General features: G+C 43.7%; 1 non-coding gene across 1 annotated transcript; it reads right to left on the bottom strand.

The window, feature by feature from the left end:
• Positions 1 to 1,749: 1,749 nt before the first annotated feature.
• LOC119936030 lies at positions 1,750 to 1,887 on the bottom strand. The gene has a single exon (XR_005453625.1). It is a non-coding gene; the product is annotated as a small nucleolar RNA SNORA7 (small nucleolar RNA).
• Between the last annotated feature and the right edge of the window lie 21,704 nt (positions 1,888 to 23,591).

Below are 23,591 nucleotides of genomic sequence, written 5' to 3'. Positions count from 1 at the left end.
CGTGGTTAGAATCTGTGGGGAAATAGATTAGCTGGAGGGAATCCAATGGATCAGCCAGGGCTGGCTCTAATTTTCCTATCAGGGACTTCAGTGAATGTCAGAAAACTTGGAACCAGGCCACTCAACTACAGAAAATTCTCAATTACTCGGGATTAAATGACCATTCATTCATTAAATCGTATTTATTGAGCACTTACTGTGTGCAGAGCACTGTACTAAGCACTTGGAAAGTACAATTCGGCAACACATAGAGAGAGTCCCTACTCAACAACGGGCTCAACAGAACAAGTAGTTTGTGGAATAACCGAGTCTTTACTTTTCCTCCTCCTCCTCCTCTCCCCTTCTGTTGATTATTTCACTGTTCATTTGGCTGTCATGCAGAGGGTGGACAGTGGCAAAAACAGAAGGTTTTTTTGCCACTTGTGCATTAAACAAACTCCTTACCACTGGCTTTAAAACGTTCAGTCACCTTGCCTCCTCCTATCTTACCTCACTGATTTCCCACTGCAGCCCAGAACACTCACTTCACTCCTCTAACAAACCTATTCACTGTACCTTGGTCTTGTCTATCTTACTGCCGAAAGCTTCTCCTTATCCTGCCTTTGTCCTGGAACCACCTCCATATATGATACCTTTACCTTCAAAGCCTTTTTAGAATCACATCTCCAAGAGGCCTTCCCTGACTAGACCCACATTTTCCCAATCCTCTCTCTCTTCTGCATCACCCCTGTACTAGGATTTGCACCTTTATCCATCCCTCTCTCAGCCCCATTCACTTATGTACAGATCTGTTATTCAATTATATTAATGTCTGTCTTCCCCTCTAGGCTGTAAACTCCTTGTGAGTAGAGAACATGTCTACCAACTCTGTTATATTAAGCTCTCCTAAGCATTTAGTACGGTGCTCTGCACACAGTAAGTGCATAATAATAATAATAACAATTTTGATGGCATTTGTTAAGTGCTTACTATGTGCCAAGCACTGTTCTAAGTGCTGGGTTAGATACAAGGTTATCAGATGATCCCACGTGGGGCTCACAGTTTTAATCCCCATTTACAGAAGAGGTAACTGTGGCCCAGGGAAGTGAAATGACTTACCCAAAGTCACACAGTTGTCAAGTGATGGAGTTGGGATTAGAATCCATGATCTCTGACTCCCAAGCCCAGGCTCTTGCCACTTAGCCACACTGCTTCCGATTAAGGTAAAACTTACCAGCTGATTTTACTGGAAAGTGATTTGACACTGATGCATAATATAAGATTCTTAAAAAAATCTTTGTATTTAATTTAACATTCCTTTGGTAGAAGTTTTAAATCTGGGCCCCCAAGCAATCCCAAGAAGGGTGCCCTCACTAGCACGTTTTCTCTCATCCTTCCCTTCTCTGAACCCTTTGGTTCTGCTGCTCTTTTAGAACACAGCTATGCAAAGTGGGCTGGAGCCCCTTCTTCATGGAATGTGAGTGGGGGCCTGACTGAAGCCCCCAACTCTGAGCATGCCCTCCTTGAGCACAGGTCTCAGAGTCAGAAGGTCTTGTCTTATGCTGTCAAGTCATCTCCGACCCATGGATTCATCTCTCCTAGAATGCCCCACCTCCATCTGCAATCGTTTTGGTAGTATATCCATAGAGCTTTCTTGATAAAAATGCTCCTCCTGCTCCATAATAATAATAATTATGGTATTTAGGTAAACTTGAGCCTCCACTCTGGACTCTCTTCCATGCCGCTGCTGCCCAGCACAGGTGAGTTTTGACTTGTAGCAGATTGCCTTCTACTCACTAGCCGCTGCGCAAGCTAGAAATGGAATGGATATGTCTCTGCTCGACTCTCCCTCCCATAGCCAAGACTGGTAGAGAACTGGAAACTCTCCAGGTGTGATTCTGAGAGGGAGAATCAGAAGGATCCTCTGTTTTATTTCTGGCTCTTCCACTTGTCTGGCCTTAGGGAAGGCTCTTCACTTCTCGGGTTCTCAGTTCCCTCATTTGTAAAATGGGGATTAAGACTGTAAGCCCTATATGAGATAGATAGTGTGTCCAAAACTCGATTTACTTGTATCTACCCCCAGCATTTAGTACAGGGCCTGGCACATAATATGTGCTTAACAACTACCACAACTATTATTACTATTCTCCTGGCTGGGAAGGAGCTTTCTTAATTCTTGGAGAGGGTCTGAGGAGAGTCAAGACCTTGCAATGTAGGTTGGGACTGAAAATGTTATTGGGGCTGGTTTCTTTGGGATCCTTTTCACGGACTCACCATGTGTGGTTTCCTGGGCCAAGACTGGGAACCTGACTCTGTTCCATCAGCCAAGATACTGAGAAATTGGCAAAACTTTATTGTGAAATTTTCAATATACAGTAATAACCTTTTACAGAATGACAAAAGAAAAGTTTTGGAAAAGATTTAAAAAATACACGATCAATTCAAAATATTTGGTGCTCACGATGTGAATTGCTGGTTTAAAACAGAAATCAGGACATGGTCTTTATTATACGTCCGAGGTTGTCACACAGGTTAAAAAGGAGGACATGATGCTTTCTTAAGATATCTGCCAATTATTTTACTCTTCCTAATTCTCAGAAGGTTGAAAAATTCAGTGGCATGAAATAAACAGATATTAACCTATTTTCACCTTGCAGGAAGTTTCTGTTTGTGCAAAGAAAGGATGCTTTTGGCTCTCGTGCGGTAGAAATGGGTGCTTGTTAGATATACTTTCATATTTTCCTGACCACCTTTCCTAAATTGTTATGATTACCTGATTACATCTGTAGTGAGAAAGCAGAGAATAATTGACTCTCCTTACAGACTGCAGTAGCAGCATGTGACAAAGGCATTCCACTGCAGAGCTCACATAGAGGCCTTGCCATGGTGATTTGGACAATGTTTTTCTGTTTTAGAAAGGACACGCTTGACCATTGTTTGGAGGATGTAATGGAGCTATCTTGAAACAATCAATCTGTGCCAGAAATCAGATAAAAAAAAAAATAACAGCAGGGAAGAAATAGCGCCCTTGTTTCTATACACATTCTGAAACAAGTTTGACCTTCCCACTACACTGTGTTAACCTCCTCCGTTGTCTACAGAAGCAGTAAAATGTAAAATCTCAGACCACTGCTTCAATAAGCAAGTAAAAAGATTTTAAGGAAAATAAGTTTTTAAGAAACCAAGACAAATGGATGTGAATAGAATCACTCCATTCTATTTGTCTCTTATCTGTGGGGCTACTCACATCCTCCTAAGGCATTTTAGTGGGTATGATACCTGGCTAACAGGAGAAGTGTTCCTGTAATAATAATAATAATAATGATATTTGTTAAGTGCTTACTATGTGCAAAGCACTGTTCTAAGTGCTGGGGGGATACAAGTTGATCAGGTTGTCCCACGTGGGGCTCACAGTCTTAATCCCCATTTTCTGGATGAGGTAACTGAGGCACAGAGAAGTTAAGTGGCTTGCGCAAGGTCACACAGGTGGCAAGTGGTGGAGTTGGAATTCGAACCCATGACCTCTGACTCCCAAGCCCGGGCTCTTTCCACTGAGCCACACTTCTTCTCATCAGAAATGCCACAGGGAAATTGTCATTTTGTGTCCAGAATGTCATTATCTTCGGCTTTTACACGGAACTATGTGTTTATGGCCAGAAAAATGTGTGAAGCAGCATGGCTTCTTGGAAAAAGCATGAGCTGGGAGTCAGAGGACCTGGGCCAGCTCTGCTACTGTTTGCTGTGAGATCTTGGGCATGTCTCTTAGTTTCTCTTTGCCTTAGTTCTCCCATCTGCAAAATGGGGATTAGATCCCTGATCTCCCTTCTACTTAGACTGCAAACCCCATGTGGGACAGGGACTGTGTTTGACCTGATTATTTTGAATGAATTCATTCATTTAATTGTACAAGAGAAGTGGCGTGGCTCAGTGGAAAGAGCCCGGGTTTGGGAGTCAGAGGTCGTGGGTTCTAATCCTGTCTCTGGAACTTGTCAGCTGTGTGACTTTGGGCAAGTCACTTCTCTGTGCCTGTTACCTCATCTGTAAAATGGGGATTAAGACTGTGAGTCCCACGTGGAACAACCTGATCACCTTGTATCCCCCCAGTGCTTAGAACAGTGCTTTACGCATAGTAAGCACTTAACAAATGCCATCATTATTTATGGAACATTTACTGTGTGCCGAGCATTGTATTAAGCACTTGGGAGTGTACAATAGTACAATAAACAGTTACATTCCCTGCCCAAAACAAGCTCTTCCCCTAGCGCTTAGTACAGTTCTTGACATATAGTAAAAGCTTAACCAATACCATTATTATTATTATTATTATTACTACTACACAAATGGTAGATATTTAGTTTGTTTGCAGCTGTCCACTGCTGTTTGCTTAATATCCTTTCCTATCTTCATAACTTCAATCGTCATCACCCCCAACTCTTTTCTTTGCTATTCCTATTGCCTATCCTCTTAAACTGTGCTCAAAGAGATCTTGCAGGAAAAGCAAATAGTTTAAATATGTTAAATTGGGAGAACTTTCATGAAGGGAGAGCATGGGGGAATTCATGCTCTGGAAAAAACAAATGGAAATAAATGTCTTTGTTGAACAATCCCCAATGGTAACTAATGGAGAGGGAAGGCATGAGGCTTGTGCTTTGGTACTGGTAATTGTGACTGAGCCACAATGACCTAAATTTAACAAGTCAAAACTGTCTTTTCCAAGGTCACTAAGAGAAGGCCAAAGTGGCCAGTCACATTTTGAAATTATTTTTCCTTGGGCGATTCCTCATGTGACTCAAATCCACCCTAGACAAATACAACCCATGGGCCCCATCATGATGGATGGAGACTGTTGCCATGCAGTTAAGTATAATGCCACTGGATCCAAATTCCACCAATTCTACCCCAAAGCTCTCCTTGAGATCCTTCAGGGTCTGTCTGCTCTCCCAATAGAAGCAGCGAGTCTGGTAGTCAGAAGGACCTATGTTCTAATCCCGGCTCCACCACTTATCTGTTGTGTGACCTCGGACAAGTCATTTCATTTCTCTGGGCCTCAGTTACCTCATCTGTAAAATGGGGATTTAGACTGTGAGCCCCATGTAGGACATGGACCGTGTCCAACCTGATTAGCTTGTATCTACTTCAGCGTTTAGTACAGGACCTGACACATAGCAAGTACTTAATAAATGTCATTAAAAAAAATTGACAAAGAGCACTCCAGCCCCCAGCCCTTTCCTATTCTGCTGACAACCCGGGACTCCATGTATCATCAATCCCAGAAACCGGGCTGGTTCATTGCCGAGGGGAGCAGGACAGAGCCACCGACATTCCTGGCAGCCAGCTGGACAGGCTCCTGAGTCCTTGGGGAAGATTGGGGTCAGTCAGGGATTCCTCATCAGATGGCTGAAAATTCCTAATTGTGAAGGATTTTAAGTAAAGCTTGAAACATTTGGACAAATTATGGATTTGCTGGTTTGAATTTGTTTTGGATGATAAAGGAGAAAGGTAACGCTATGCCATTAACAAGCATATGGGGCTGGGATTTTTCACTTAGAAATGAGCATTGGTTTAGTTTCATTTGGGTTAAAGAATTTTCTTTGGGCTTGGGCGACTCTCTGAGAAATAGGCCCTGAGCTACAGCAGCTCTTGTGTGTGCACCTTTATGGTAAAGGGATACAATAGTGAAGTCCTTCTGGCTCAGTGGAAAGAGCATGGGCTTGGGAGTTAGAGGTCATGGGTTCTAATCCCGGCTCTGCCACTTGTCAGCTGTGTGACTTTGGGCAAGTCACTTCTCTTCTCTGAGCCTGTTACCTCTTCTGTAAAATGGGAATGAAGACTGTGAGCCCCACGTGAGACAACTTGATTACTTTGTATCTACCCCAGTGCTTAGAGCAGTACTTGGCACATAGTAAGCGCTTAGCAAATGCCGTCATTATTATTTGGGAATTTGTAAAGAAGTCTGAGTTATCATGACTTGGTTTAATGGCGTGAAAAGAGGGAAAGCTTTCAGGGGAGAAAAGACAATGTTGGGATCTGAACCACACACTAGAAAAGAGAATATTTTATAATGGGTGCTCTTCTGAATGAGAGTGTGTACAGGGGAAGAGGAAGAGAGTGAATGTGAGGGGCAGTGAGTAGGCAAGTAAGAGAGTGGGTAGTGGAGGAAGAAATGGAGAATATGGGGAGGAGTGAGTCAGAATGGGTGAAGGGGAAAGAGGACAGAGGGACTTCAAAATTAGGGTGTTTTTTCTCAAACCTTTCCTTATTGTGGAAAGGCACAGTGGAACTTATTGGGAGAACATCACAGAGTGGCCCAAGCAGAGACAAAGAGGTGATGGGATATTGAAATGACAATCCCTCAATCAATTGCTCGATCAATAAGTGGTATTTAGAGTGCTTACTGTGTGCAATACATTGTACTAAGCACTGGGAGAGTACAATGGAATTGTTAGACACAATCTCTGCCTACCATTTCAGAGGGCCCAGCAGCAAATTCGGCGTAGGAATATATTCCTATAGCGTAGTCTTTTGTATTCAGTGTTATGTCACGCACTCTCTAGAGTTTTTTGTTAGTCCTCTTTATTTTTTTGAGAAACATAGACGTCTGTCAAAGCAAACCCCCAGTAAGCATATTTTCTTCCCCCCCAAAATTGTGTGTGTGTGTGTGTGTGTATACATGTATCAGTTGTAAAAGAAGTATAGTGTTTCCCACTGGCATTTTGTTTAATAGCAGTAACAGATTGGTCTCGTACACCTCATCAACAAAGAACATACCGCTAGACAACATATTAGAGTTTTTGCTTCCGGGGAAGCCCAGAAGATAATGTTCTTCTAAGGTATACAGCAAATCTTGTTTTCCATAGAGTTTATTAGCTGGCTTATGTGTGTGCACGCAAATGGCATGTGTGTTCAGAGTTGGTGGTCACCCACTGGGTGAGTTGGGATCCAGCGGCTTCTGTGTGGCTGTAGCAGTGGGGTGAAGGGGGCAGGCATGATGTACCAACTAGTAAGCTTTTCCATTGCCCTCAAGGGACCAGGTCCTTCTGTCAATCCAGTTTTATAGAGAGCCCCAGTTATTGCCTCCCTGGAGCTAGTTTCACAACCCTCTCTCCCTCCTCCTTCTCTCCCCTGACTATGGTGTGCAAATCACTGTGCTAAATCCTGCTTGCTCAAGATGGACTCTGCTGATTCCAGAGCTCTGAGATTGAGCAAGGAAATGGTGGTCCTTTTGGTTGTGTGCCTCCAGAGAGCACTGGGCAGATGCCCACTTGTTCTTAAGCTCTCTGACTTCAATGCTCACTGCTATGGGACCAGGATGAGGATTAAACAAGCTTAACTAACAAATGCCCACTAACTGAGCCTGCAACTGGAAGCCCTGTTCATTTGAGTGGGATATTACTGAGGGAATTAAAATGACCCGAGGAAGCCTCTTGTTTGACTCCTGGGTTTGAGAAGCAGCTTTTGTACCCTCTCAAGAGAATTGGCCTGCTTACTTTTTTTCCCCATACCATTTAGTAAAGCCGATCTCAGAGAACTAATTTCTGCTAGGTAAATAGCAACTGGAACATCAATTTCCTGTCAACAGCTGCAGCTTCAACAGTTTCAGTCCTTCATTCAAATATGTGAATGTTCTGCCTAAATTGCACATTTCTCATTTAGTGTACCTTGAAAGCATGTACTGCCACTCATTTCTAATCCCAGAGAAGTGGGTTGGTCCGTGCTGTGGTTTGCATAAAGCAGCACTCCGGAGGTGCCTCAGAGCACCCGAGAAGACACTAGAACATGCCTAGCTTACTTCAGGGAAAACAAAATTGGCTTAGGAAATTTGGCTTCAAGAAGCTGGATTTTGAGGAACCAGTTTAGAAGTTTACCTGATTCTATCTCGGAAAGTTTATTTTGCAAAGATTTACTAGGTGGTTTTCTGATGATTGTTCCCTGGCGCCTTGAAAGGAGATAAAAATCACCGTTGGCTCTTGCTTATGGAGCCAACAGCCAATCTATCACCTAGCTCATATTGGAGGTGATGAGCTGTGATGGCTCCGGGGTGAATCCATTCAGAGGTTCTGGGGTTGGGGGGTGCTCCCCCCTCTCCCTGCCTAATGGTGCAGCTCACTGGCCTCTGGGAAACTCCCAAGAATCTCCAGCCTCATGAATTCGCCTCCACAATTCAGCCCCTGGCAGAGCACTCTCAGCTAGTTATTGCTGAAGGAGTTTCCATCTGTCAGCAGGAAAACGGTGACAACTGGGAAGAGGCTGAAACTTGGCTTTTGCGAGAGGAATGTGACTCAATGGGCCAACTAAGAAGGGTGTGTTCAATCTCTAACTCCATTAATGCTCCTGACATCTTTTTAGTGGTATTATTAAGCTCTTACTATGTGTCAAGCACTGTTCTAAGCGCTGGGGTAGATACCAGTTGATCAGGTCACACACAGTTCCCTGTCCCCACATCGGGCTCACAGACCGAGGAGGAAGGAGAACAGGTATTGAATCCCCATTTTACAAATGAGGAAATTGGGGCACAGAAAGGTGAAATGACTTGCCCAAGGTCACACAGCAGGCAAGTGGTGGGGCCGGGATGAGAACACAGGTCCTCTGACTCTCTTGCCCATGCTCTTTCCACTAGGCCAGGCTATTTCCCGTAATGATCGAGCTACACACTTTGGCTGTAAAGTGGAGATAAAAGCACATGGAAGAGTTCTGAGGTTTAGTGAATTAATGAATGTACAGCCCGTGTGCTCACCTAAAAGCTGCTCTTTAAGAGAATTCCCAGTTATTTGGACTGAGAGTCTCGCCTTTGGTTTTCAAAAGTCCTTTAGTAAGATGAAGTGGAAACCTCCCTCGCATTCAATCATGCAGGGAAAGTAAGATAGGCATCAGAAAGCTGAAACCTAGCCATCCATGTAACTGAGTGCAATGATGATGAGCTGGCAGCCAGTGCAAGAAGTGAGGCAGAACTGTTCTTGCTCGGGAAGTAAAGAGTCTTAGAATGCTGAGTGACTCGTGAGTGACCTTGATCAGAAAGCTTGTTCCCCCACAAGTGACAACATCGGAGGGAAGGTGGGAGAGGCTCTACCCTCTAAGATTCGACTCCCAGCCTCAGCAGTGAGCCGGCTAAATGCTGTAGCAAGGAGAAAAAAAAGTAGTTGAATTTTGTAGAAAGAATATTTTGCTTCTACAACCAAACCTAGACAGTTTTGTTGGTGGTGGTGTGTTGCTGTGAATTGTCTCCATCTGTTCCAAACCCTCTTCAGTGCTCTAACACTGACAGACACCAAACTGGAGCTTGTATTGCAGATCACATACTGTGTCTCATAGTTTCAAGGCTTCCACAGAGACGGCTTTTTATTTGCCAGCCGACGCCTAGTGATTACTTTTGATACACTCACCATGCGGTTAAAATTATTTCTACCTCGAAACATAATCCTGTCTCAAATGATTAAAAAGAGGTGGCGGGTGGGTGCCGGGTAAGGGCATTCACCAGGGCCTGAGACAGTAAATCATCCACTTGTAAGAGGCCTGCTCTTGAACATCCAAACCGTTCAGTAATGATCTCGTCTGGGAGAAAACATTTCCTTCTTAATAGATGTCTTGAGTTATTTCTTGTTGCCTAGTAATGTGACATCAGGGCACACTCATGAGGCTAACACAAAGTGGACTATGTCATAGTTTATAAGTCTAAAGGACTGGTCTCCAAGCAGCATAGCCCCAGGGGGAGTTGGTGGGTTTTCTTATACACTGGTTGGATTCTGTCCCAAACTGGCCAGGTCATGAATTACTGTAGTGAGATGAAGATCTGAGAGAGACCCAGCTTCATTATCTATGGCCTGCCAATAATGGGTGAGAGACAGAAACTTTCCTTCTCACTCCAGAAACAGTAAATCAACAGTATTTATTGAACACCAGGATAAGTAATATGGGGAGATGAAAGGGAAGAAAATATTGGCTCCTGCTCTGATCCAGATTTCAATTTAAGTTATGAAATGCAAACAACTCACAGACATACAAGTGACAGGCAAAGACCAAAAAATATACATACGAGTATGGAACAGAATACTAGTAATAACTGTGGTACTTGGTGTGTTCTGACTGTGCCAAGCACTGTACTAAGCGCTGGGGTAGATGCAAGATAATCAAGTGCGACACCGTCCCTGTCCCACATGGGGCTTGTGGCCTACATATGTCCAACATGGGGCTCACAAAAGGACAGAAACATAATGATATAATACAATTGAATTTAAGCGTTTACTTAGTGCCAAGTACTGTAATAAGTACTGGGGAAGAGAAAAGCGAAAGAACACATACATAAGTACAAGTTACTAGAACTGTAGGCTGCAAAGAAGTAACCCATTTGATGATGGAGTCTTCCTCCAGGACAGTGGATGAACCTCAGTTCTTAAGGGATGGAGACCCCACTTGAAGGAATTGATTTTTGTGTTAGTGGTTTGTGCAACACTCTCTGGTCCTGGCCTGTCATTTCACCTTGGGGACCCAGAGAGCAGCAAGGGAGTGCAGCACAGCGAGGAGTGCACAAGGCGGTTTTTTTATGTTCAGGCTGAAGTGACCACAGCATAATGCCCAAGCTGGCCCATGGCACTGTGTCCTGGAAAGCTGCCATGGATGCCCTAGTTGGTTCTCTGGCCAGATGCCTTCCCAGCACATGGCATAGCTTTGACTAGAACCCAGGTCTCCAGATTCTCTGAGCAGTGCTCTGACCACTGGGTTGGCAGAAGGGCTGAAGGAATTGATGAAATAGAGTTGTGTCAAAAAAAAAAAATGATGAGAACTGGGGTGGTGGGGATTATTTTAATAGTCTGTTCTATTTGAGCTGTCATCTTAGATGGATTTTATGATGTTAGCAGCCAAGCTGGGCCACCCAGTTCAGCAGTTTCTGAGGGATGAATTTGAACCCCAGACTTCAGAAAGACTAAAGCCACAACGCAGGACAAGGGAGTTGTGAAGGCATCTTCTGCTGATGTGTTTATTTCTCTTTATTACATAATTCTTTAAGTATGTCTGTGGTGTGTGTGTGCATGTGTATGTATGTGTGTTTTTGTACGGCGTTTCTCCACCTCTCCCTCTGCTCCACTGTAATGTGAAAGAAATGTTTGCTGATGGATAGTTCTGCAATCTACAAGAGCCAATTTCTCTGCAGCACATTTGTCTGTGCCTGTTGAACTGAGGTTGTGTTCCCGGGAAAGGATCCTGGGGTTTCTGAGATTCAGCCTGGCGGAGAGTTGCAGGGAATTGGAGTAGGGAGTAGGAGAGGGTCAGGGCCAGCTTCATTCAGTAAGTGCAAGAGCCAGCTGTACAAGGACACCTGTCAGAGAGAGTGGCAGGGCAGCCTTGCAACTCCAGGCAGGTGTTCTGTTTAGGTCTTTTGAAATGGAGCAATTGTGAGATCCACTCATTCTAAGATTAAAATTGTCGGTAGACTGCATTTACCATTTATTAATTTTTCTCCTTCAGTAGAGTGGCCTAGTGGATAGAGCACTAGCCCGGGAGCCAGAAGGATCTGGGTTCTTATCCTGGCTCTGACACGTATCTGTGGTGTGACCTTGGGCAAATCACTTTAATTCTCTATACCTCAGTTACCTCATCTGTAAAATAGGGATTAAGACTGTGAGCCGAATGTGGGACAGGGACTGGGTCCAATCTTTTATCTACCCCAGTGCTTAGTACAGTGCCTGGTGCATAGTAAGCACTTAAATATATATACATAATATAGTTATATAATATAAATATACATATATACTGGGTGTTTTCAGGAATGATTGGGTGGGAATGTCTTGGGCATGCCCCCTGCTGACTTCGGTTTGTGGAGAGCATAGGAAAACCCCCATGAGCAGGAAGGTTGTCAACCAAATTCCCTTAAACTATCGTCCCTCCAAGATGATTATCCATAAACTCAGGTAACTCAGACTCTTCCTTGAAAGAGGACTGTACTTTTCCCAGGGCCCTAATCCATTCCTGAGAATAAATTAGGAGTGTAGGTTAACATCCATAAGTCACTTGAGGACCATTTAATGCATTCCTGGTGTAGTGTCCTAATCTTTCTCTGAATGGCATGCAAGTGTTGATGTCCCCAATTTACTACCTGGGAGGTACTCAGGGGCTGGGAGTAATCTGATTCAGTGTGTAAAAACAGTTCAGTCAAAATCTACTTATTAAACATCCTCATCCCAGGGTGCCAAGCCTTGTCCTTGGACTCTAAGTTGTATCAGTTATAGTCTACAGTTGTTTGAGATCCATCTGAATAAAAAGTGCTTTATAAATAGAAACTGCTTTGAAGTTATTGTAGAGGAAGGAAGATTTTCTCTATTATATATGCCCTGCCATTTATCCACTTTGCAATCACCCATTCTGTTCAGTGCCCATGTTTTCAGAAAACACCTTCTATTGGCAAAAAGTGAAATGTTTTCTTTGAAGCCAGAGTGAAAGATGCTCCATGAATCATTCAACAGATTGCCCAGAAGCTCAGTTACTCTGCTCTAGCCTAGCTCTAGGCACCCATGACCCAAGAAACATGTGAACACACTGTTTGAGCTGTAGCCAATGAGGACAGAAATCCCCCAAACATTCAGAAATAATTATCTTGTCTCCTAATCTGTCGGGAAGGACAAATGGGCTAACTGAAGCAGCATGTTCTAGCAGATAGAGCACAGACCTGGGGGTCAGAAGGATCTGGGTTCTAATTACAGCTTCACCTCATACCTGCTTGTGAATTTGAGCAAGTCTCTTCACTTCTATGAGCCACTGTGACCTCATCTGTAAAATGGGTATTAAGACCATAATCCCCATGTGGGACAGGCACTGTGTCCAACCCAATTTGCTCATTTTCAGACCAGAGCTTAGTATAGTGCCTGGCACATTGTAAGCACTTGCTTTGCACATAGTAAGTGCTTAATAAATGCCATCATTATTATTATTATAAATGTCATTATCATCATTAGCCCCCTCCTTCTTCTCCCCCTCCTCCCCCTCCTCATCCTGCCTTGCCTCCTTCCCCTCCCCACAGCACCTGTATATATGTTTTTACATATTTATTACTCTATTTTACTTGCACATATTTACTATTCTATTTATTTTATTTTGTTATTATGTTTTGTTTTTTTGTCTGCCTCCCCCTTCTAGACTGTAAGCCCGCTGTTGCATAGGGACCGTCTCTATATGTTGCCAACTTGTATTTCCCAAGCACTTAGTACAGTGCTCTGCACACAGTAAGCGCTCAATAAATACGATTGAATGAATGAATCATTATTACTACTGAGACCCTGGGCAATTACAGTGAAAGGGAATAGGTCAGGGTCTGGTAACTGTGGCAGATACAAGAGCATCTAGTGTGGCTAGGGACCCGAGAGTCCACCCAGGGACACAGGTAACATGTCTGTTTTGGGATGGCCACTCTGGGAATCTCTGTTACTCTCATCTGCCAGTCCCCATGTCCATGGACAAGAAGGGCACTGTAGGGGTCCAGGCACAGTCCTGGGAGTCAGAAAGACCTGGGTTCTGCCACTTGTCTGCTGTGTGACCTTCAGCAACTCCCTTCACTTCTCTGTGCCTCAGTTCCCTCATCTGTAAAACACGAATTAAGACTGTGAAGTCCCATGTGGGACATGGATTGGGTTCAACCTGATTAGGTGGTATCCACCCCAGCACTTACTATGCCTGCCATATTGTTCGTGCTTAACAAATAACAGGAAACAAAATGAACTCCCCCTAAAAAAAAACAAAACCCCAAAACAGGGCAGTGTAGTTCCCCCAAGCTGGAGCACTGCTGATCCACAACAGTGGTAATAGCTGTAGCTCCTTCAATCATTTAATTGATATTTATTGACAAGCCTCCCATTTTAAATTGAGATTCCTGCTGTAAGTGCTGGCAGAAGTAGTGGGGTGGGGGGGAGGAAGTAAGCAGAAGAGCTAAGTGGATTTCAGAACATCCTCTCACTCTGAAATGTGTCCCAAAGGGCTCAATCCCAGTCCTTCCATCACGAAAGAGAACTGGGGAGTACAGATTCTCACTGCTTGAACCTAAAATAAAAATCCAAGAGCCCAGAATTCAGGTACAAAACAGTGTATTTTGGAATTATTCTTATGTAATCAGCAGATTTCCTGTGAAGTGCAGAAAAATAGGGTGAGCCTCAAGATTCTATCTGATGACATTGTCATTGTTTTTTCCTAAGTCCCAATAGTATCCGAGGCACATTTGACTATTTTCTCCATGCTTTGCAAATGGAAAGGATGTCCTCTGATGTTCTGTCATGTTCTTAGTGAGACTGCAAGCCCTTCTAAATGAAAGCTGCAAAGCAAAATTTTATTGTGGCCACCCACAGAAAAGCATCACTTTAGCTATTCTGATTCACTACAGCTTCTCACAATGTATGGGCTTCAACCAGATTATTATCTGCAACATGGCAATTAAATTAGGTGATAATTGGGGTAGGCTTTTGTGTATGCCCATCTTGTTCACTCAGTATTGTGGAGACAGTGGGAGCCTGCTCCCTCATCCATAGTGGAATGGGAAATTTGATGGGATGGCATAACCAGAAAGTCCTGGAGAAGGAAGTTTGGGGGAAATCTCATGATTCCTTCATCCCTTTAAGCAAATCAGTCCTTGTAGGGCTTTTTACCAATCCCCTTCAGAGACCTAGACAGATTATCCAGGCAAAAGATCATATCCCACTCCACCCCCTTCCTCCCTCTTTCCCCCCAAATACACATACAAGATACAAGATATGGACTGGCCAAAGGGATATAGTTAAGGTGTCTTAAAGGCTTTCTTTTAAAGCAGGAAGCAAGGAGACAAAGGGGAGGTTAGAGCAGAAGTTAGTTGACTAAGTGTCTTATGGAATGTCTCTTTCCACTTATTGGGTTATGTTCTTCTATAGAGTGTAAACTCACTATGGGTAGGGAACAGGTCCACTGGTTCTCTTGTAGTCTCCCAAACACTTAATACAGTTCTATAAAAATACTAAGCTCTCAATAAATATCATTGATTGATTTTTTCAATTAGTTTAATCATCAGTATGTTTGCAGAACCTTTACTGAACCTTGTGTGAAGTTAAAGGCAGGTAGGGCCCCTGCCTTCAAGAAATTTACAATCTAATTTGAGGTAGACAACACACTGTATTAAGCACTGGAGTAGATACAAGATGAGGCATGCAGCTCACATTGTAAGTAGGAGGGGGAAAAAGTACTAAATCCCCATTTTACAGTTGAGGGAACTGAGGCCCAGATAAGTGAGTTGTCCAAGGTCACAGAGCAGGCAAGTGGCAGAGGTAGGATCAGAACCCAGGTCCTCTGATTCCCAGGTCCATGCTCTTTCCAGTAGGCCACATTTCTTTTCTCCAGGGCACAGTCACCAGCAAACAGTAGCTCCTGGTGGGCTCAGTCAAAGATTTCCAACTGACTATTATCAGACAGCGATGTAGAGCTTGACTTGGGTCCGTGTGGAAAGGGGATCAAATCCATCCAATATTATCATCAGCTGTTCTTCATTCCATCTGGTTTAGACTTAGAGCCTCATAACATGGGAGCTTATTACAGTGCTCTGCACACATTGAGTGTGCAATAAATACCATTGATGGGTTGTTTGCCTGGCTTATCCCTTAATCTAGAACTGGTGAGAGCCACCACCACCAGTTAGCTTGTTTTCATGATTCCTAGCCATGGTGCTTCACTCTAAAGTTCAGTTTTGTATGTATTAGCAATTTCAGCATCAACACGCAAATTAAACCAACCATACTTTGAATCACTAGAATGATTGGAACTTGTTCACTTTCCCAAGAGAGAAGAAATTGGTTTTCAAGGAACTAATTAACTTTTATCTATTTAGTACAGTGTTTGGCACAAAGTAAGCACTTAACAAATACCATTCATTCATTCAATCATATTTATTGAGCATTTACTATGTGCAGAGCACTGTACTACGTGCTTGTTGGCAGCTGTCATAAAGTAGGGAAAAATGTGTTTAGTTAAGCACAGTTTGGGTCAAATTTTGGGTGGTAGGTCAAACACTGAAGGAAATGATGCCAACTTTTTTATTTTGGGCATGTGGGTGTTTGAGGTTTAGAGGAAGGGAGGCTTTCATCAACATTCTTCTCCTCCCCTCACTCACATGTTTTAAGTAGTCCCCTGACTGCCCAGCTGGTGGTAGAGACCAGAATATTATTTTGTTCTCCAAGTGGCTTCCTGTGCCCTCCTTTGGCATCAGGCTGCTCAGAGTGGGCACAGGATGTTATAAAATTAGCTCCAGGAAGAGTGTGTGCAGTTAGGAGACGGACATATGGGTGGGAGAGGCACAGAACATGCCATGAGGCTGTATGTGAGTGAAATAGTATCCTGGCTCCCACAGCTTGTGAGCCATGAAGTCAGCACCTAACTTTGAAAGGATCATTGGACTGCCCACCCACCCAACCAAATCCTTGCCCATTTTAAAGCAGAAACCCAGTCTGAGGTCATGAGCGAAATTACTAATGGCATACTAACTTACTGACAAGACTCAAATTATTTCATTAGTAATCAACGGTCTACTGACTTGCTGACAGTCTAAATTCATATCAATAGTTACTGTGGCTTACTGATTTATCGACATTAATTGCCAATGGCTAATTGGAGGGCAACTGTAATAACCAAACAAATGGTATTTATTGAGCACTCATTGTGTACAGAGCACTGTACCAAGAGCTGGGGAGTGTACAGTAAAACAGAGTCAGTAGATATGTTCCCTAGCCACAGTGAGCTTTCGGTCTTATCGCAAACTGTGGAGGTGAGGGACCCAAAAAATGCTGGGGGGATTGAGTGAGGTTTCAGTCTTTACATCACAAATTATGGAGGCAAGGGACCCAAAAGATGTCTCGGGGGATTGAAGCCCACCAGCTTCTTGGCTCTAATTTGAGATGGATGGGAAAGAAGGACAAGGGTTCTGGATGTGTTCAGAAGACTGCTCCATTCTGTTTGTACTGGAAAACTGTCAAGTCCGTGGGCCTTGAGCTCAGAGTGAAAGCTGCTGATTGGGCAGTTGCCCATTTGGAGAGTGATAATGAGCCTTTTATCTTGGCTATTAGGTATGTTACACTGCATCACCATAATACACCACTTCATTCCCCATTCTAGACTGTGAGCCTGTTGTAGGGTAGGGACCGTATCTATATGTTGCTAACTTGTACTTCCCAAGCGCTTAGTACAGTGCTCTGCACACAGTAAGTGCTCAATAAATACAACTGAATGAATGAATTGTCTCATTACCAAATAAACCAAGCAATGTCATGTTGACCTCTCATTGCTGTTACTCTGTTCTTCTCTCTGAATCTCTATTTAACATTTTCTTTTTTCTCTTTATTGTTCCATGGCTGGCTTCTGGCTGGTTGGGATAGATTTTAGCATTTCTTTCTTCAGCGTCCTTAGCTGCTTGCAGTCATGTAGCAGATTGTCACCACCGAATGGGTGATAGGCAGAATACTGGTCCCAGACCAAAAACCTTTTTCAAACAGGGACCCTAGCTTCCTAGGGGAGGAAGATTGACCAGGGGCCTGGGAAAAGAAAAGGGGACTGAAGGATGAAGGAAGGGCACAGGTGCCATGGAAGAAGTATGACTTCATTGTCCCTGATCTATATAAACCCCAGAAAGCCAGTTCTCCCCTCACCCCAGTGTTGCCCAAGGTTAGGGCTTTATAACCTGTACTTTGCCAGTCTCTAGGTTCTATGGTTTTAGGATTATGGGCAGAGAATACGTCTGATAATTCTGTTGTTTTGTACTCTCCCAAACACTTAGTAGAATGCTCTGCACAGAGAGTTCAATAAATACCATTGATACCAGGCCTTGGGAAGCTACCGACTTTTCCTTATTGATGTTAGTTGGTATTCTTCAAGTCAGCATGCTTCTGCTGCCTCTCTAAGGTTAGAGACCCCAGGCAGGACATGTGTAGGGGTGCCAGTTTTCCTCCTGGGAAGCTCTGAAAGTCAGGGTGAAACTTTAGGCGATTCTCATGCTGAAGAAGACTATTGGGTTCCACATTTCCCAAATCATTGGCATCAGACTATTGCTCTGTGCGATTTGGCCCAGGGGTGAGTCAGTCTCTGAGATGCCAAATGAGACGAGGGCTGCTTCAATGATCACTGTAGCCGGGGACAGTGAAACGAGTCGGTTGAGGGAATGCAAACCATCTGGGGAATTTAAGAGCTAAACTGAGAAAGCCCTGACTCTGAGAGCGACAAGATTCCCAGACCTTCCCAGGGGTTGGAAATAAAGTCTGTAACGTCTGGTTTTGTTACAGTACCAAGGAATATACCAGAGGGGCCCTTTCCCCTTTTAATGTTAGGCAATTAACAGTCAGATTCACTTATAAGAAAAATGGGAAAAACATTACATGGACTCATGCCAGTTACATGAATTAATGCTATCTTGGGGTTCTGGTGGCAGCATAAACCGAAGAGCCTAGGATGAAATTATATCATTAGAGCCCACAGCAGCCCAGTTATTATTTTATGTAAAATATATGGTTCCACAAAACCCTGTCCCACAGCAGAAAGACTAAAATAATTGCATCCATAATGATTCAATTCCATGCTTCCTCGCCGGTATTACTATGGCATCGTTGATACAAACATAGCTTGTTTGGAATCTAGATGGCTAACAGATGAAGTTTCCAATTCCACCCTTCTATTATGGAAAGCAATAACTATGCGACGTGGTGAGGGGAATGAAGGGACACGGTAAACTCCAACCCACCATGCATCACACGTGACACGTAAATGTTCTCAACGCATCTCTTTCCCAAAAGAGACCCTGGAAGAATCCTGTGGAATCTTGCAGTCCATGCATTACCAACATCAGCAGGCCCGGTGACTGAGGCATCTTGTTACGGTAGGAATCACGAGATGGGTGGGGTCAGTGGTGCAAATAACTGAATAGTTTTCCCCTGGCTTCCTCCAAAATTCATATTTTGAATTCCACCACTCAGTCTGGGCTCCTGCTTTCCTCATATTTCTTTGGGCAACCCCCCTGCCTGTCTCTCTCTGACATGACTCTGGGCCTCCTGGCCAATACCAAACGTCACCCACCTGCTACACTCAAGATTGCCCAATCCTGGCAAGAAAGGACTCCTATTGCACCAGAGTGGACAGACGGCAGAGAAGACCCCCATAAGGCTATCTATAGAAAAATACATCTGAGAGTTCTGCTGACTGGCCCTGAATTTTATTCCATTTTATTATATCACTGGGGCCCTGATTAGAATGCCCATTGGGTATTGACTTACATGGCTGTTCACTGTCCAGTGCAATAGATTTATATCCAGTGCTTCTAGGCCTGGGAAGGAGGAGGAGTGGCAGACCAAGGAGGAAGAGGACTAGTAGTAATAATAAATAATAATAATTATGGTATTTGTATAGTACTCACTATGTGCCAAGCACTGTTCTGTTAGGGTAGATACAAGTTAATCAGGTTGGACACAGTCCCTGTCCCACACAGGGCTCATACTCTTGATCCCCATTTTGCAGATGAGATTACTGAGGCCCAGAGAAGTTGCAATTTGCCCTCTGAGAGGGCTCACAATGTCAGACAGGCCCATGTTCACAATGCCCCTGCCCTCAAGGGGCTCACAATGCCAGATTCCCAGTGATCATAGCGGGGCCCATTATTTCAACAAGGCACAAAGTAGTGGAGGAGCAGCATGGCTTAGTGGAAAGAGCCCGGACTTAGGAGTCAGAGGTCGTGGGTTCTAATCCCGCCTCTGCCACTTGTCAGCTGTGTGACTTTGGGCAAGTCACTTCACTTCTCTGTGCCTCAGTTCCCTCATCTGTAAAACAGGGATGAAGACTGTTAGCCCCATGTGGGACAATCTGATTACCTTGTATCTACCCCAGCGCTTAGAACAGTGCATGGCACATAGTAAATGCTTAACAAAAACCATCATTATTATTATTAGTAGTAGTAGTAGTAGTGGTATTTATTGAATGTCTATGGTATGCCGGATGCTACACTAATTGCTTGGGAGGTACATAGCCTGTCTGTAAGGAGCTTCCACTTTACAGGCAAGATAGACGTTCAAACACTGACTGTGCAATATACATACGTGCTTAATAAATGCTGCTGAGTGACTGTGAGGTTACTAGCCCTTATGTTATGCTTTCAATGGAATTGGTACTAAGAAGGTGGAAGAATACCAAGTACATGAGGTAGGTTTAGGTTAAAACCTCAAAGCATTTCCCAGGTGCCTTTAGGAAACTGAAAGGCTGTTTGTTTTCCTTTGAACTGGAGCAAAGGGGCAGAATAAAGAAGGGAAACCAAGACTAGCTGGGGATCACATGGGCCATTTGTGGTTTTTCAGACTGGAAGCCAGAGCAGTTTCTCAGTTTTGTGTGGGACAGGCTGATCGTGTCCTAAAGTAATACAGAAAACTGTCGCTCCTTGGATTTGGGAAAGGTGATGCATCAGAGTTTGCCTAGTCCCCTCTGGTTTGCCTAAAAACCAAGCAGACCCCATCCTTCCATCTCGAGGAGTGATGCAGCACTCTCAGTACATGGGGCTTGTTCAGCCATGCCAGAGTAAATGAAAGATATAAACAAATAATAAATTACCTCGGGGCCAATGGAGCGTGGAGAGCAGGAACTCTAAGATATTGCCCGAGGGAGAGAGTTGACTGAGCTGCGATTGACTACCCCATCCGGAGTTGCCAAGGGCTTTATTTCACAATCCAAATAGGCTGGTTTGCCCTAGGCCAAGATTTGGCAATGTAACGGCTTTAGAAAAAGTGATATTTCTGTCATCTTTTTTGTACCTGTCTCTTCTCTGGAGATCAGTGGAAATATACTGGGGAGAGTTTTCCTGAATCACAGCAGATTGCTTGAATCATAACATGGGAGGAGTGAGGGGAGATATAATTAATAATATTTTTATGGCATTTGTTAAGCACTTACTATATATCAAGTACTCTTCTAAACACTGAAATAGATGAAAGCTAAATAGGTCCAATGCAGTCCCTGTCCCACATGAGGCTCACAAAACAGGAGGAAAAACAGGTATCAAATCCCCATTTTATAGTTGAGGAAACTGCGGTCCAGAGAATTTGTTACTTGCCCAAGGTCACACAACAGGCAGTGTCGGAGCCAGGATTAGCACCCAGCTCCTCTCACCCTCAGCTTTCCACTAAGCCACACTGTCAGATGGTCTCTAGTGTGACTTGGAGGTAGAGAGGAAGGGTGGAAACCTTCCTGGTGTTTGGCTCAAAATGCAGAGGAGTCACAGAATGGCTGATGCTCGGCTTCCATTCAGGGCCATCCAAGATGTGCGATGGCCAGGCGGATGTCCTTCCCCTCTCCAGTGCGGGGGCTGGGGAAGACTCCGGAGGAAAATGAACTGATTTGCAAAGTGGTCTTTGATGACAGACATCGAACCAAACCTAGGCTGCCAAGGCCGGGAACAGAAGCCTGGTGGCACGTTCATGATGAGAGCTGTCCCAGCTCAACGGTGCTGGGAACATTGAGGTAAACTGAGTGATATGCAAAAGTCACTGCTGGCAGCACAGAGAGTCAATCCTGTGCTTGCTGAGGACTGGCAAGCAGGCTGCTCTAGCTTGGCTCTACCAGTTTTAAAGGAGACATAACCTATAGTGTGTCCAGTGAGACAAACCATCTCCCCAGGAATATTCGTATTTGATTTAAGGTGAGAGCTGTGTACTAGACAAATGCTTTACAAATATTTTACTTGTACATATTTACTACTCTATTTATTTTATTATTCATTCATTCATTCAATCTCATTTATTGAGCGCTTACTGTGTGCACAGCACTGTACTAAGCGCTTGGGAAGTACAAATCGGCAACATATAGAGACGGTCCCTACCCAACAACGGGCTGACAGTCTAGAAGGGGGAGACAGACAACAAAACATATTAACAAAATAAAATAAATAGAATAGTAAATATGTACAAGAGTATGTACATTCATTAATTCATTCAATCTCATTTATTGAGCGCTTACTGTGTGCACAGCACTGTACTAAGCACTTGGGAAATACAAATCGGCAACATATAGAGATGGTCCCTACCCAACAATGGGCTCACTGTCTAGAAGGGGGAGACAACAAAACAAAACATATGAACAAAATAAAATAAATAGAATAGTAAACATGTACAAGAGTACGTACAAATGTGCATATAGCTATAATTCTATTTATTCTGTTGGTTTTGGCACCTGTCTACATGCTTTGTTTTATTGTCTGTCTTCCCCTTCTAGACTGTGAACCCGTTGTTGGGTAGGGACCGTCTCTATATGTTGCCGACTTGTACTTCCCAAGTGCTTAGTACGGTGCTCTGCACACAGTAAACACTCAATAAATACGATTGAATGAATGAATGAAAAATGCACAAAAAAATATTCATTATCATAGTGTATTCTTGTCGCTGAATGGAAGTCCCTTTTGGAACTCCTATTTGTGAGACCCAGTGAGCTTAATAGTTTTGTCACACTTGATCATCATCAGTGGCATTTTTGAGTGCTTATTGTGTGCACAGTATCTTGAACTTGGCAGAGTACAATACAGCAGAGTCCTCAAAATACTAGTGATATTGTCAGATAGGACAACTTGCAGTTTTCAAACTGCAGAATGCACTCCATTCCGCCATAACTCGCCTTTTCTATCTGCATTTTTGATGCTACTTATCTGATGTGTATCCTTAAGCAAGTCACTTAACTTCTCTGTGCCTCAGTTACCTCATCTGTAAAATGAGGATTAAGACTATGAGTCCCATGTGGGACAGGGACCGTGTTCAACTGGATTATCTTGTACCTACCCCAGCGCTTAGAATAATTATGGTATTTGTTAAGCACTTACTACGTGCCAAGTACTGTTAGCAGTGCCTGGCACATAGTAAGTGCCGAACAAATGGAATTTTTTTTAAGAAAAGGAACTATGGAAAATTCTTCTGGCAATGAAAGCCTGCCACTTTTGGTGTGCGGGATTATCAGAGAAACCGTGTGCATGTGCGTCTGCACCTGTGTTTGCCTTCAGAAAGACTGAGTGCTCCAGTGTGAATTTTCCTCCATGCCAGGTTTCATAAGACAAGTGCTTTGCCTTTGAGTGCAATTTGGGTGTAGAGAGGTGTGGCGGGAGACCTCTTGAAGGTTGCGTTAGCAGAGAATTACAACCCCAATGTACTTCTATCCATTTCTTCTCACACCACTGGGGTCTCTAATGCTTATTCAAGCTTCCTACACTTTTTCCTGTGGAAAGAGAATGGGCCCGAGTTTCAGGAGACTCTAGTTCTAGACTGTGCTGCATAATAATAATAATAATAATAATAATAATAATAATAATAATAATAATAATAATGGCATTTAATAGTTATAGTATTTTTAAGTGCTTACTTTGTGCCAGGCACTGTACTAAGCACTGGGGTGGATACAAGCAAAGTGGGTTGGATGCAGTCCCTGTCCCACGTGGGGCTCACAGTCTCAATCCCCATTTCACAGGTGAGGTAACTGAGGCACAGAGAATGAAGTAACGTGCCAAAAGTCACACAGCAGACAAGTGGCAGAGCTGGGATTAGAACCCATGATCTTCTGACTCCCAGGCATCTGTAAAATGGGGATTAAGACTATGAGCCCCACACAGGACAACC

This window comes from Tachyglossus aculeatus, chromosome 12, assembly GCF_015852505.1.
Source record: "Tachyglossus aculeatus isolate mTacAcu1 chromosome 12, mTacAcu1.pri, whole genome shotgun sequence".
NCBI classification, from domain to species: Eukaryota; Metazoa; Chordata; class Mammalia; order Monotremata; family Tachyglossidae; genus Tachyglossus; species Tachyglossus aculeatus.
Note: the sequence above shows the minus strand (reverse complement) of the source record. Positions and strands in the feature narration are given on the sequence as shown.